The sequence below is a fragment of the Microcebus murinus genome, chromosome 29 (assembly GCF_040939455.1).
Source record: "Microcebus murinus isolate Inina chromosome 29, M.murinus_Inina_mat1.0, whole genome shotgun sequence".
Taxonomy (NCBI): Eukaryota; Metazoa; Chordata; class Mammalia; order Primates; family Cheirogaleidae; genus Microcebus; species Microcebus murinus.
Window position 1 is genome coordinate 16,087,539 of NC_134132.1, and position 14,893 is coordinate 16,102,431.

A 14,893-nucleotide genomic window follows, 5' to 3' on the forward strand; every position below is an offset into this window, starting at 1 on the left:
AAAAAAAAAAAAGATGAGTGAACGGATGAGGGAATGATTGGGTCCTCTTTAGGGTTTGGTTGGTAGAAATTTTTTGTGTGTTTGAGTTCCTGAAAATGGAGCTGTTACATCAGACATGAATTGGCATTCGATCTAATAAATATTTCCGGCTCTTGAGCAGAGTCTAGGAATAATTTCTGTCTTGAAGTTTCTATAGTATTAATGAATTAGGACAACTTCATTGCCAGGCTCACAAAATAAAACATCTGTTACACAACGAGATAAATGTATAAAATTTTTTTTTTAAAAAAACATTTTAAAATAAGCTGTGTACCCGCTAAATATTTACACTGTATTATCAGCTTATTATATTTATTTTTTTAAATATAATGAGCACCTAAATGGTGAATCAAAGAAGTAAGCATTGAAGAATGTTGAGCTTAGACAGATGTAAATATAGTTTCACATCATAAGGTGAGCCCTGTGAAAAGGTATCATAAATTAAATCTTAAGTAACAGTTTTAATTATCCTAATAAATATTGTTGCAGTAGCAATTTTTAAGGGCTGGGAAAGAACAGTGCTCTTTACCTAGTACTGCTTGCTAACGTGAGTCAAATAAATTCCAAGAGGAAATTACATGGATGAAATTGTCATCTCTTCCTGTCTCTTTCCTTGGTTTCTAAACTAATCACTAAATGATTTTTAAGCAAGACACAAAAGGGACTAATTACACTAACACCCTATCTCTACTTTAGTCTGTATCCTGAGTAGACTTCTTCAGCTGTCTAGACGGCTCACATCTTTTGCTCACTATCATACTGGTATATTTTCCTTGCATTTTATTCAGAAGGAATCTTGCGATCTCACTCCAGCTAGGAGACAACTGCTATTGCAGACACAAGCTGAGGACTACCATTTAATAACTGATAGCTGGCAAGAGAAAAATAATTGCTTTAAAAAAATTCTCCAAATAGCCCGGGCGCGGTGGCTCACGCCTGTAACCCTAGCAATTTGGGAGGCCGAGGCGGGAGGATCGCTCGAGCTCAGGAGTTTGAGACCAGCCTGAGCAAGAGCGAGACCCCGTCTCTACTATAAATAGAAAGAAATTAGCCAAACAACCAAAAAAAAAAAAAAAGAAAGAAAGAAAAAGAAAAATAAATGAGCCGGGCATGGTGGTGGCGCGTGCCTGTAGTCCCAGCTACTCGGGAGGAGGCTGAGGCAGGAGGATCGCTGGAGCCCAGGAGTCTGAGGTTGCTGTGAGCGAGGCTGACGCCATGGCACTCTCTCTAGCACGGGCAACACAGCGAGACTCTGTTGCAAAAAAAAAAAAAAATTCTCCAAATAAATGGTTTAACTAATGAAAAGAAGCCCCCCTTAAATGACAAACTAAACCTTAGAATAACTTTTGGTTACAAATAAAATGAGCAAATCTCACGCAGCCCCATGAAGCCTGAGTTAGGGTTTTGAAAGCATCTATAAATACCTAACTTGTCTCTTGCTCTTGGAGATATATATATATATATGATGGGCCTTAGAGGGATCATCCTATTCTATTTTCAGGTACAGGCTCGTGGCGACATACAAGCTGACGTTATATCGAGATAATAGTTTGCACACGTTTCTCATGATTGCAAACCCTTTGTGGGGCGTTTCCGGTTTAGGATATCAACAGAGCACGGAACGATGGGCAATGGGAACATGTCCAAAAATTTGGTTTGGGTTTTATGCAGCTGGTTCTCAGAAGCTATGGGGCTGGACTAGAATAAGGAACTTTGGCAGTGAATCAACACAGAATATTGAACGTCCTTAATATATGAAATCTTTAATGCCTTACAAGTGGACCTTATAGAGGTGATAGGTCTGTCATGCTTTTTGTCTTTGCCTTGCTTCTCTGTGTCCATGCATTCCAGATTTCCTTACCTGCTCAGGAGCAAATCATTCAGGTGACAATGAATGGCATTGCATATACAGGGAAATATTGGTTCCGCTAGAGCCACATACCGTGTTTCCCTGAGAATAAGACCCACCCATCATATAAGCCCCAGCAGGATGTCTAAGCATGTGTGCAATAGAAGCCCTACCCTGAAAATCAGCCCTGGTGATGGGCGTGGCTATTAAAATCAGCCCTAGCGATGAGCGTGGCTATGAAAATCAGACCTAGTGATGGGCGTGGCTATGAAAATCAGCCCCAGTGATGGGCGTGGCTATGAAAATCAGCCCTAGTGATGGGCGTGGCTATGAAAATCAGCCCTAGTGATGGGCGTGGCTATGAAAATCAGCCCTAGTGACGGGCGTGGCTGCGCAGCGCATCTGCACAACCCACACGTGTCGTCGAGGAGCGGGAAAGAACACGAGCAGCCCTTCTCATCCGCCCCGTGAGAGCTCTAGTGCTCGACAGGAGAGATCGGGGCCGGTGGCTCTAAGGGAAACAGAGTCGCAAGACATTCAGGATGGGATTCGGGGTCTGGAGAGTGAGGATGATGTTCCAGAAGAAGACGACTTCACTCTATTTGAATCAATGCAGATGGTTGTACCGCACTTAAAAAAAACAACAACACTTCCCCTGAAAATAAGCCCCTAGAGTGTCTTCTGGAGGAAAAAATAAATAGAAGACCCTGCCTTATTTTGGGGGAAACACGGTAATGAGTAAAATTTAGATTTTTGAATTCGAGCCATCCTGCAATGGTGTGTGTTGTTGGATTTTGGGTAAAGAGGAGTCTTCTCCAAGGGACCATGACTGTGGGTTCAGAAATAGGAGGATCCCACAGGCTGACTTTCATGAAACCTGAAACTATGCTGGAATCGTCTACGGAAAAAAATCGCTGAGCATCTCTGAACAGAAGTGACTTGGAGGTTTCTGGTCAGAGAGAGACATTCGTCTTTTAGCCATGCACTGCTGGCCGTCAAAGGAAATTAAAATCAGGAATGCTTTGTTATGTCGTATTTCCTAGATGTGACATTTCCAGTGTTGTCTTTGAAAGGGTGCTCATGATGGTTTATTGAGATAATACCTTTCCCTCCTGTTTCTGTGTCTCACGTGTGTTTAGCACTGGCGAGGGAACAATGGGACTATATATGCGTGCACAAAACATAAATGTACGATTTCAGGACCCAGTGTTGGGAGATTTAGATCCAAAGCATGAGTAGATTAAGAACGCATAATTGGCCTGGCGCGGTGGCTCACGCCTGTCATCCCGGCACTCTGGGAGGCCGAGGCGGGAGGATTGCTCGAGGTCAGGAGTTCGAGACCAAGATGAGCAAGAGCGAGAACCCTGTCTCTACTAAAAATAGAAAGAAATGAATTGGCCAACTAAAAATATACACATAAAAAAAAATTAGCCGGGCGTGGTGGCACATGCCTGTAGTCCCAGCTACTCGGGAGGAGGCTGAGGCAGGAGGATCGCTTGAGCCCGGGACTCTGAGGTTGCTGTGAGCGAGGCTGACGCCACGGCACTCACTCTAGCCTGGGCGACAGAGCGAGACCCTCTCTCAAAAAAGAAAAAAAAAATCTATGGAAAAAACAGAAAAGAAAAAGAAAACTGAATACTTTATGGCAGAGAAACACAGTATGGGAGAACTTCTTCCAACTCGTAATTCAATTTTAATTTTTAATTAGCTATTATTTTCTTGTGTGTAGAGCTCTGTTGTCTCTTGCATCCTTACTGCTTTTCTGAAGGTCCTAGCGGAGACACAGCGACCAGGGTGGGGCCTGTGAGGCTCACGGAAGGCATCAGGCACAAAAAGGAGCCCTCAGAGTGCTCAGGCACGTGTGAAACTAGAGGAGAAAAACAGAAACAGGGAGACACCCTGTTAAACAGGCATGGGTCACAATGCTATGGGCGAATCAAGGACTCTGATGAGACCAATCTCTTCTTTTTTAGTCTTATTATTATTATTATTGAGACAGAGTCTCGCTTTGTTGCCCAGGCTAGAGTGAGTGCCGTGGCGTCAGCTTCACTCACAGCAACCTCAGACTCCTGGGCTCAAGCGATCCTCCTGCTTCGGCCTCCTCCCGAGTAGCTGGGACTACAGGCGTGCGCCACCATGCCCGGCTCATTTTTATTTTTCTATATATTTTTAGTTGGCCAATTCATTTCTTGCTATTTTCAGTAGAGACGGTGTTCTCACTCTTGCTCATCTTGGTCTCGAACTCTTGACCTCGAGCGGATCCTCCTGCCTCAGCCTCCCGAGTAGCTGGGTCTACAGGCATGCGCCACCATGCCCTAATATATATATATATATATATGTATATATATATATATATTTATATTTCTCTCTCTATATATATTAGTTGGCCAATTAATTTCTTTCAGTTTTCAGTAGAGACAGGGTCTCACTCTTGCTCAGACTGGTCTCGAACTCCTGACCTCGAGCGATCCTCCCGCCTCGGCCTCCCAGAGTGCTAGGATGACAGGCATGAGCCACCGCGCCCGGCCCAACTCTTCTTTCAGTTTTATTGAATCAACTTTGCCAACTACTAATTCTATGACCTTACTTAACGTCACAAAACATCAGGGAAACAGGGAAATAACACTCAGGGCCATCTTAAGAATTAAATAAAGCAACGTTTAATAATATATAAAGCAATTAGTTCTCGGCACGTAGGGGATTCTCGAAGCCACGCCCCCGATAAATTTATTATTACTAAGCCCTTCCAAATTCTATCCCCACACCTTTCCATGTCCATGGAAGACAGAGTGCATGTGATCTGGAAGCTTGTGAATGTTTAAAATAAAAACCCTACACTGAGTTGGAGCAAAACATCAGAAATAAATTACCTTCTACCCGCAGTGGTTTCTTTTCTTTTCTTTTTTTTTTTTATTTTTGAGACAGTCTCACTGTGTCCCCCGGGCTAGAGTGAGTGCCGTGGCGTCAGCCTTGCTCACAGCAACCTCAGACTCCTGGGCTCAAGCAATCCTGCTGCCTCAGCCTCCTCCCGAGTAGCTGGGACCACAGGCGTGCACCACCACGTCCGGCTCATTTTTTCTATATATATATATATCTTTTTCAGTTGCCCAATTAATTTCTTTCTATTTTTAGTAGAGACGGAGTCTCGCTCTTGCTCAAGCTGGTCTTGAACTCCTTGACCTCGAGAGCGATCCTCCCGCCTCAGCCTCCCAGAGTGCTGGGATGACAGGTGTGAGCCACCGCGCCCAGCCTCCTGGGTTTCAGTGTTCTAATTATTTTTGCAATTCATATTTGCAAAATGCAGAAAAGTGAACACAGTTTTAAAGATTCCCCTCCTTTTTCTTCTTCTTCTTCTTCTTTTTTTTTTTTTTTTTTTTTTGGCTTTTTTTCCCCTCCAGGAATCTTCTCTGGCAGTTAGGAATCCAGAATGCTTTTGTGCTATCCAAGCAGCTTTACACAGAGTCTGCCACCTGTTCCATCATTCTGGGTATATTTAGGGTATCGTTCTTTTCCATATGGGCAGCGTAATTCCATTAAGTAGCAATCCAGCACGGCTCCTATTTTTTTTTTTTTTTTTTTTACATTAAACCTCGAGAGTTAATCATCCATCTGTGTGTAATCATGGATTCCATTAAGCCTTATGGCCTGGTCAGATCATCCAACGTTTTAAACAGCGTCTCCCTTTCTTCCCCGCAAACACATGCGATCATCAAGGGCAGGAGACGCAGAGTCTCAAGTTTCTGAGCGCGACTTCAAGGATGCACGGTGGCCCGTGCAAACTCCAGGCGTCACGGAGCTTTGACTTGCACGGCACGTGTATGTCGTCGATCTGATCCCATCAGGTTTTCTAGGCAAAGCAAGATACGAGGTTTCGAGGGCAGAGATGAATCAAACGTTGCACTCGTTTTGTTTTTCCCTTTTGATTCACAGTGGCCTGGGTGTGAGCCAAACGTTGCTCTTCTCTCTCTCTCTCTCCTCTATCTCTTTGCTTGTTTTTAGACATTCCTGTCATCTCCTAAATCAGCTGAGACTATTTTCTCCAAGGCTGGAATCTCAAGGAGGAACTATTTTTTTTTTTTTTTTTCAGCATGTGATGGGGGTACAAATGTCAAGGTCACGTATATTGCCCTTGATCCCCCTCCCCCCTCGAGTCAGAGCCTCAAGCGTGCCCATCCCCCAGACGGTGCACGTCTCACTCGTCGTGTCTGTCTACACCCGTCCCCTCCTCCCCTCCCACCTGCCCGACACCCAACAGATGTCACTCCTGTGTGTCCACTTAGGTGCTGATCCGTCAACACCAGTTTGCTGGTGAGCGCACGTGGTGCTTGTGTTTCCATTCTTGGGACGCTTCCCTTAGTAGGATGGGCTCCAGCTCCAGCCAGGAAAACACGAGAGGTGCGGGGTCACCGCTGTTTCCCAGAGCTGAGTAGTGCTCCGTGGTGTACACAGACCACGTTTTATTAATCCACTCGTGCATGGACGGGCACCTGGGTTGTTTCCACAGCTTTGCTATTGTCAATGGGGAACTTCATAGATGGCCATGGTGTGGGCAGATTTCTTGTCAAATGGAATGGGAACTTTAGATTTTTAATGAAATGAAAAAAAAAAAATACTGATCATTGTCCACAAACTATCGCCGACTTTCAGGATTTTTGTCCTCATTTTGCTAATCGAGCACGGCTGAGAATCAGTACAAGGGACAGAGCCTGGAGAAAATGAAAATAAATAATTCTACACCCCAGCTCACAAAGCACAATGATGATGAGTGACTGCTATTTCGACAGGTTTATTTTCCCATTCATTGGATGTTAAATGCTCTTAATGTATTGATCACAGAGATTTGATACCGTGCATATATAATTGGCCCATCCGAAGTCTTTCATTAAAATAATGCAAATAAAGCACTATGGCGAGGCTGCTAGAGATATAACTTGTATAGTCGGCTGACTGTAAGTTTTGTTTTTAATCAAGAAACACCATCAGCTGGGCGCGGTGGCTCATGCCTATAATCCCAGCACTCTGGGAGGCCGAGGCGGGCAGATCGCTGGAGGTCAGGAGTTCGAGACCAGCCTGAGCAAGAGCGAGACCCCTGTCTCTACTATAAATGGAAAGAAATTAGCCAAAACAACTAGACATATAAAAAAATTAGCTGGGCTCAGTGGTGCATGCCTGTAGCCCCGGTTACCCTGGAGGCTGAGGCAGGAGGATGGCTTGAACCCAGGAGTCTGAGGTTGCTGTGAGCGAGGCTGACGCCACGGCACTCACTCTAGCCCAGGCGACAGAGTGAGACTCTGATTCAAAAAAAAAAAAAAAAAAAGGAAGAAACAGAAAATTCCACTGTCTCCCACAGTCTGAATCCCAGAAACTCTCAAGTTCTGTGCTCTGTATCACTTATTTTATTTCAATGCGGAAATCACAATGTTCATCTTCAGTCTCCCCAACTCCAAAGCATCTACCGTGTTTCCCCCAAAATAAGCCCTACCCAAAAAATAAGCCCTGGTAGGATGTCCAAGCACATGCAAAATAGAAGCCCTACCCCGAAAATCAGCCCTAGTGGTGGGCGTGGCTATGAAAATCAGCCCCAGTGATGGGCGTGGCTATGAAAATCAGCCCCAGTGATGGGCGTGGCTATGAAAATCAGGCCTAATGATGGGCGTGGCCATGAAAATCAGCCCTAGTGATGGGCGTGGCTATGAAAATCAGCCCTAGTGATGGGCGTGGCTATGAAAATCAGCCCTGGTGATGGGCGTGGCTATGAAAATAAGTCCTAGTGGTGGGCGTGGCTGCGCAGCGCATCTGCACAACCCGTGCGTGTCGTTGCGGAGCGGGAAAGAACACGAGCAGCCCTTCTCATCCGCCCCGTGAGAGCTCTAGTGCTCGACAGGAGAGATTGGGGCCGGTGGCTCTAAAGGAAACAGAGTCGCAAGACATTCAGGATGGGATTCGGGGTCTGGAGAGTGAGGATGATGTTCCAGAAGAAGACGACTTCACTGTGTTTTAATCAATGCAGATGGTTGCACCGCACTTAAAAAAAAAAACAAACAAAAAAAACAACACACCCCCTGAAAATCAGCTGTAGGGTGTCTTCTGGGGGAAAAATAAATAGAAGGCCCTGTCTTATTTTGGGGGAAACACGGTAATTGATGTGAGATCGCTTGCTGTGTTTCCTGAGAAGACCCAAAGACCTTCTCTGGTGCTTCTGCGGGCTGTCTGGACCCAGACAGGACAGGTCCTTCTGGGTCTGCTGGCTCAAGAGCGAGATGCACAGAGAGAGAGAGAGAGAGAGAGAGAGTTGCTTGGCTTTTGTGAGCAGCAGGTCTGGACGGCTCAGCTCACTGCACGGCCAAGTTAGAAGGCCTCCCGGAGCAAATCTGGACCAGAAGGCTGCACATATTTTTGCCTGGATGGACCCCTTCTTGTTCAACTGGAGCCTCCGTGGTGACCATGAACTCCCCCATATTGTCTCGCTAAGCTGCAGGACGGGACAGGAAATCTGGGTCTTTAACCCTCTGGCTGCTGCAGATGACAGTTTGGCCAGCCGGGCAGGCAAACCTGGACAGCCCAAGGTTTCCATGATTAGGAGCAGGTTTTTTGAGTGATTTTCCCCAGAATGTGCTAGTATAAAATAGAGGACGACTGAAAGTGCACCGGGTGGCATTTTTTTTTTTTTTTTTTTTTTTTTTTTACTTCTCTTTGGTTTGGTATTTTGGTTTGTTTGCTTCCATATTTTTTTTCCACGACAAAATTCCCTTTGGTGACTGTGTGTGCCCAAGCCAAGTGTCCCCAATGCAGACTGGAAGGGAAGGTGGTCTTCGTAATCTGGTGTCTCCCTTCTTGAACGCAGACAGGATTTTTAATCTCCTAAAATCTATCTTTTATGATGAGCTATTTTAGTTTTTTTTTTTTTTAACCTTTTCCACATCTGAGTTTATTTCACTTTATTTAAATTTGCCATCATGGTTTTCTTTGTGTTCTTTTTATTTTTTTTTTGAGATAGAGTCTCACTTGGTGGCCCAGGCTGGAGTGAGTGCCGTGGCGTCAGCCTCGCTCACAGCAACCTCCAACTCCTGGGCTCAAGCGATCCTCCTGCCTCAGCCTCCTCCCGAGTAGCTGGGACTACAGGCATGCGCCACCATGCCTGGCTCTTTTTTTTTTTTTTGAGACAGAGTCTCACTTTGTTGCCCAGGCTAGAGTGCTGTGGCATCAGCCTCGCTCACAGCAGCCTCAGACTCCTGGGCTCAAGCCATCCTCCTGCCTCAGCCTCCCAAGTAGCTGGGACTACAGGCATGCACCACCACGCCCGGCTCATTTTTCCTATATATTTTTAGTTGGCCAATTAATTTCTTTCTATTTATAGTAGAGACGGGGGTCTCGTTCTTGTTCAGGCTGGTTTCGAACTCCTGGCCTCGAGCGATCCTCCCGCCTCGGCCTCCCAGAGTGCCAGGATGACAGGCGTGAGCCACCGCGCCCGGCTGCCGAGCTTATATTAAATGTCTTCCACCCTCAGAGAAGGAGGTGGGACTCCTTTGATAGTTAAACCAGATCCAGTAACTTAAGAAAGGGCTGTTTCACAAAAGGAAGCAAAGAGCACGTTGTAAAGCAAAACAAAACGAAGTGCAAAATCCTCTCTTACAACTCTCAAATCTAGAACTTTTTTTCTACACCCCTAAATCTGAGATCCACACAAGTGTTATTTGTCTTCATTTCAGAATGACATCCCCAAAACTTAAGTCAGTATTCCTTCTACTCCCTCCCCAAAAATGTATTGCTCTTTTCATGGTTTTTGGTAAGTCCACCGCTACCTAAAAATTCATCTAAGCAAAAACATAAAAGATATCTTCAACTTCTGCCTACCAATTCTGTCTTGCAAATGCCAATATATAATATTGGTTCTCTCCTCTCCAATTTATCGCTGTTACCTTATTTCGGGTCTACAATGCCTTTGGGCTAAAGGATGTTCTAACTGGACTTCACCTCCCTTTAAACTACTTTCCATATTGCTACCTCATCATCTTTCTAATAATACAGAAATGTAGTCGTTATATTTATCTGCTTTAACCCAGCTCATCCGTAGGATGAGTTATTCTCTCAATTTATTCCCTCTCGTTCGATTCTCAAAGCCAAAACTTAAGCCAAACTAAGCTGGAGCTTTCCAAATATGTCATTCTATTCTTGCTTGAGTGATTTTGAACACAGAATTCCTGTCTCCTGGAATAACCTTCCTCTCCCATCTTTTTAAAAGTATTTATCTCACAAGATTTATTTTAAGTACCTTCAATCTGAGTTAAAAAAAAAACAAACAAAAAAGAAAATACCCCTTTTCAACCATGTATGTGATTTTATCATTGCATTTATCACATTGTATTTATTTACACGTTAGTCTCTGGAGATTGAAGGAATATGTTTTATTAGACATGTTACAACTTTATCTAAGTCCTTTCCAATGACAATCACAATGTCCGGAATATTGTGTGAAAACAAATTTGTGTTGAATAAATGCATGTATGCATGTCTGAGTGAATAAATGAATGCAAAAGTAACTTTTTCTTTTTTGTTGAGACAAAGTCTCACTCTGTCGCCCAGGCTAGAGTGAGTGCCGTGGCGTCAGCCTCGCTCACAGCAACCTCCAACTCCTGGGCTCAAGCGATCCTCCTGCCTCAGCCTCCCTCCCGAGTAGCTGGGACTACAGGCATGCGCCACCATGCCCGGCTAATCTTTTCTATATATTTTTAGTTGGTCAATTAATTTCTTTCTATTTTTAGTAGAGACGGGGTCTCACTCTTGCTGGTTTTGAACTCCCGACCTTGATCGATCCTCCCGCCTCGGCCTCCCAGAGTGCTAAGATTACAGGCGTGAGCCACCGCGCCCGGCCCCGAAGGAATATGTTTTATTAGACTTTTTAATAAAAGTTTATCTAAGTCTTTCCAATGACAATCGCAACGTCTGGAACGACGTGTTCAAACAAATTTGCGCTGAATAAATGCATGCGTGCATGCCTGAGTGAATAAATGAATGCAAAAGTAACTTTTGATAGTCTGAAGTTAGGAAAACAAGGACCACCACCCAAAAGGGAAAGAGGAACTTCATTTCTTAGGAAAAATTTAGAGCAGAAGTTTTAACTTCTGATATTAATAATTTTAATAAATATTCACAGTTCAGAATGAATGTCAACGTTTTAGGCATTTTCACATTGAAAAACATGTCGCTTGCATTTGCATGGAAGGCTGAAGCGGATATCAGGAGAAACTGAGGAACGGAGAGATTGGGTGGCCATCCCAGGTTCCTGAGGGGTGCTGGCAGTCTCACTAGATCAAAAAAAAAAAAATTTCCACTGTCCCCGGTCATTTAAAAGCACAAATGAGCACCGTTCTCCAAGATCAACAGAGAAGGCCAGAGCGTCCTATTTTAATCAATTATAAAAAGTTCTCCCTCTCCAATCAAAGAAAGGTATTAGTGAAATGAATGAGAGTAATTAAATCTAATTTAGTCATGCAAATGAGCTTAATTAAAAGAAATCTACCCTTTTAATAACTTCGGGGGGGAAACGGCAGTTCCTTATGGAGTTTGAAATTTAGTTAAGCTCACAAGACACACAATAGCTGAGCTGATGAGCCCATGCGGCTGTAATCTGCTTGTGTAAATATTGACATATGCAGCATTCGGTTTGCCTCACAGTGATAATACTTGCTCTAGGCTTCTGATGAAATCTGGCATTCATAATTATTAAAAGATGCTTGTTAGAAACGCTCTTATCCATCATTCTCATTCTTTGAACGGGATCGAGAATACGTTGACCTCCAAAAACAAAACTAGAACTAGGGTTTAAGGAGATGAATTTATTTTTATTTTTATTTATTTTTTTCTTTTGAGACAGACTCTCACTCTGTTGGCCTGGGCTAGACTGAGTGCCGTGGCGTCAGCCTCGCTCACAGCAACCTCAAGCTCCTGGGCTCAAGCGATCCTCCTGCCTCAGCCTCCTCCCGAGTAGCTGGGACTACAGGCATGCGCCACCATGCCCGGCTAATTTTATATATATATATTTTTAGTTGGCCAATTAATTTCTTTGTATTTTTAGTAGTGACGGGGTCTCGCTCTTGCTCAGGCTGGTCTCAAACTCCTGACCTCGAGCCATCCTCCCACCTCGGCCTCCCAGAGTGCCAGGGTTACAGGCATGCGCCACCACGCCCGGCTAATTTTTTCCATAGATGTTTTTAGCTGGCCAATTAATTTCTTTCTATTTTTAGTAGAGACAAGGGGGGTCTCGCTCTTGCTCAGGCTGGTCTCGAACTCCTGAGCTCAAACGATCCTCCCTCTTCGGCCTCCCAGAGTGCTGGGATGACAGGCGTGAGCCTCCACGCCCGGCCGACAGTAGATTTTGACCACAGAAAACGTAGTGGGGAAAGAGAGGGAATCGTTGCAGTCAGAACATTATCCAAGAGAAGAAAACAATCCATGCTCTGTTTATTTGTATATTGGATAGATCCATGCATCCAACAGCTTATGAGTTTGCTGGGCATCGGGAGAAAAATGTTAGAAAACAGCTCCAGAATTATCCGGGAGTCAGACTGGGGATGATTTTGAAAGCCATTCTGGGTGTCAGGGTCCTTATCTTATAGACAACATTCTCTCTTTGTCCCATTGAGAAGGAAGGATTTTACCTTATCTATATTAAGATTTATCATGGCTGGGAGCGGTGGCTCACGCCTGTCATCCTAGCACTCTGGGAGGCCGAGGTGGGAGGATCGCTCAAGGTCAGGAGTTCGAAACCAGCCTGAGCAAGAGTGAGACTCCATCCCTACTAAAAAAAAAAAAAAAATAGAAAGAAATTCATTGGCCAACTAAAATCATATAGAAAAAATCAGCCGGGCATCATGGTGGCGCGTGCCTGTAGTCCCAGCTACTCGGGAGGAGGCTGAGGCAGGAGGATCGCTTGAGCCCAGGAGTCTGAGGTTGCTGTGAGCGAGGCTGACGCCACGGCACTCACTCTAGCCTGGGCAACAGAGTGAGACTCTGTCTTAAATAAATAAATATACAAACAATCAAAGTAGAGACTTCTACGATCGTTGACCCATAAGTCCCTACTGTAAGTCAGAGAAGCAAAAAAAAAAAAAAAAAAAAAGCATGGTTCTCATAAAATTTTCTAATTGAAATCGATGAGGTTCTCCGGACTCTTTGAGAACATTTCATCAATTTTTCTGTCTGCGGCAGCAAAGCAAAAGGTTTTCCAAGGCTGACCAGAGGCTAAGTCTGGATAGATCTGTCTCCGCAAACTAAGAGCTTCTTCATTTCCATCTTCCCAACCGCCTGCAGTTCCCTATCTTTTACGGATGCTGCCCAGAAATCGTAGAGAAAGAAGTATTTTTTTGGGGGGGAGGAGGGGGCGGGGATACATTTCCCAGCTACACTTTTGCAATGCAGAGAGGCGGCCTTGGAAAGGAGATTGACAGCAACGTCAGGTAGACAGTAGGCGCACGCTAATCGTGCACTGGACGCCTTGGTGAATAATAAGAAGAACGTGGAAAACATGGCATTAGACTCCACTGTATTTCCCTAGCCAGGGGTGGACAGAATTCGCACGAGAAATCTAAGTCTGTGATGGTACTGACACGTGTGTTTCTCAAACGCTCTCTCTCTCTCTCTCAGTATCTCTCTCCTTTTCCCTCTTCCTCTCTTTTTCCTAAAACCGGTCATTTAAAAAAAAATGGCAAAATGATAAAATTTTTGGTAAGATTTTATCACGAACGGACTGAGAGAAAGCAGGGTTATCTGTGATCCGTCAGGATGGCCAAGCCAAGTACGTGGCTGTAAGGTTAGATGTGGAGAGATGATGAGTCTAACCATTTGGAACATCGGGGCGGACAAAATGCATGAACGTTCTTGCCATGGAATTATCAAACCCTCAGTAACCATGAGTGACGCCTCCTCTGATCTCCTGGAAGTGAGTTGCACCCCTAACTTCCAGCTCTACCTGGCCGTATATAAATCACGTGTGCTTCTAATTTCAAAGAGTTAGGGCAGGGGTCCTCAAACGTTTTAAGCAAGGGGGGCCCAGTTCACTGTCCCTCAGACTGTCGGAGGGCCGGGCTATAGTTTAAAAAAAAAAAAAACTATGAACAAATTCCGATGCACACTGCACCTATCTTATTTTGGAATAATAATAATAAAAAAAAAAAGAAAAACGGGCAAAAACACCCGCATGTGGCCCTCGGGCCGTAGTTTGAGGACGCCTGAGTTAGGGCAAAGGGAAATGAAGATAACAGAAGTAAAAAAGGTAGGTATATTTTTTTTTCTTGATTACGAGTTTATTTGTAATCTATTTGTAATTTAACTGTTATAAAATAACTTATGGTATTTATGGGTTCCTGTTCTTGAATGGACTGATAATTTTATAATACAGCTTTTTCTTTTGCTACATCTATGAATTGGATTTTACTTGCCTTCTGGGTTAAGGATGTTTAAAATGGGTAAGTGACCTTTCACTGTCTGTGATAGTTGAGCTGATACTATTGAGGTTTTAGAGATTTTGATGTATCTTTCTTTTGGGATTTGAGAACTAATTTTATCCATTCTGTGAAAGAAACTTTACCCACTAGTAATACCATGTTTCCCCAAAATAAGACCTACCCATAAAACAAGCCCCAGCAGGATGTCTAAGCACGTGCACAATAAAAGACCTACCCCAAAAATCAGCCCTAGTGGTGGGCGTGGCTATGAAAATCAGCCTTGGTGATGGGCGTGGCTATGAAAATCAGCCCTAGTGGTGGGCGTGGCTATGAAAATCAGCCCTGGTGGTGGGCGTGGCTATGAAAATCAGCCCTGGTGATGGGCGTGGCTATGAAAATCAGCCCTAGTGATGGGCGTGGCTATGAAAATCAGCCCTAATGACGGGCGTGGCTGTGCAGCGCATCTGCACAACCCATGCGTGTCATCGCGGAGTGGGAAAGAACACGAGCAGCCCTTCTCATCCGCCCCGTGAGAGCTCTAGTGCTCGACAGGAGAGATCGG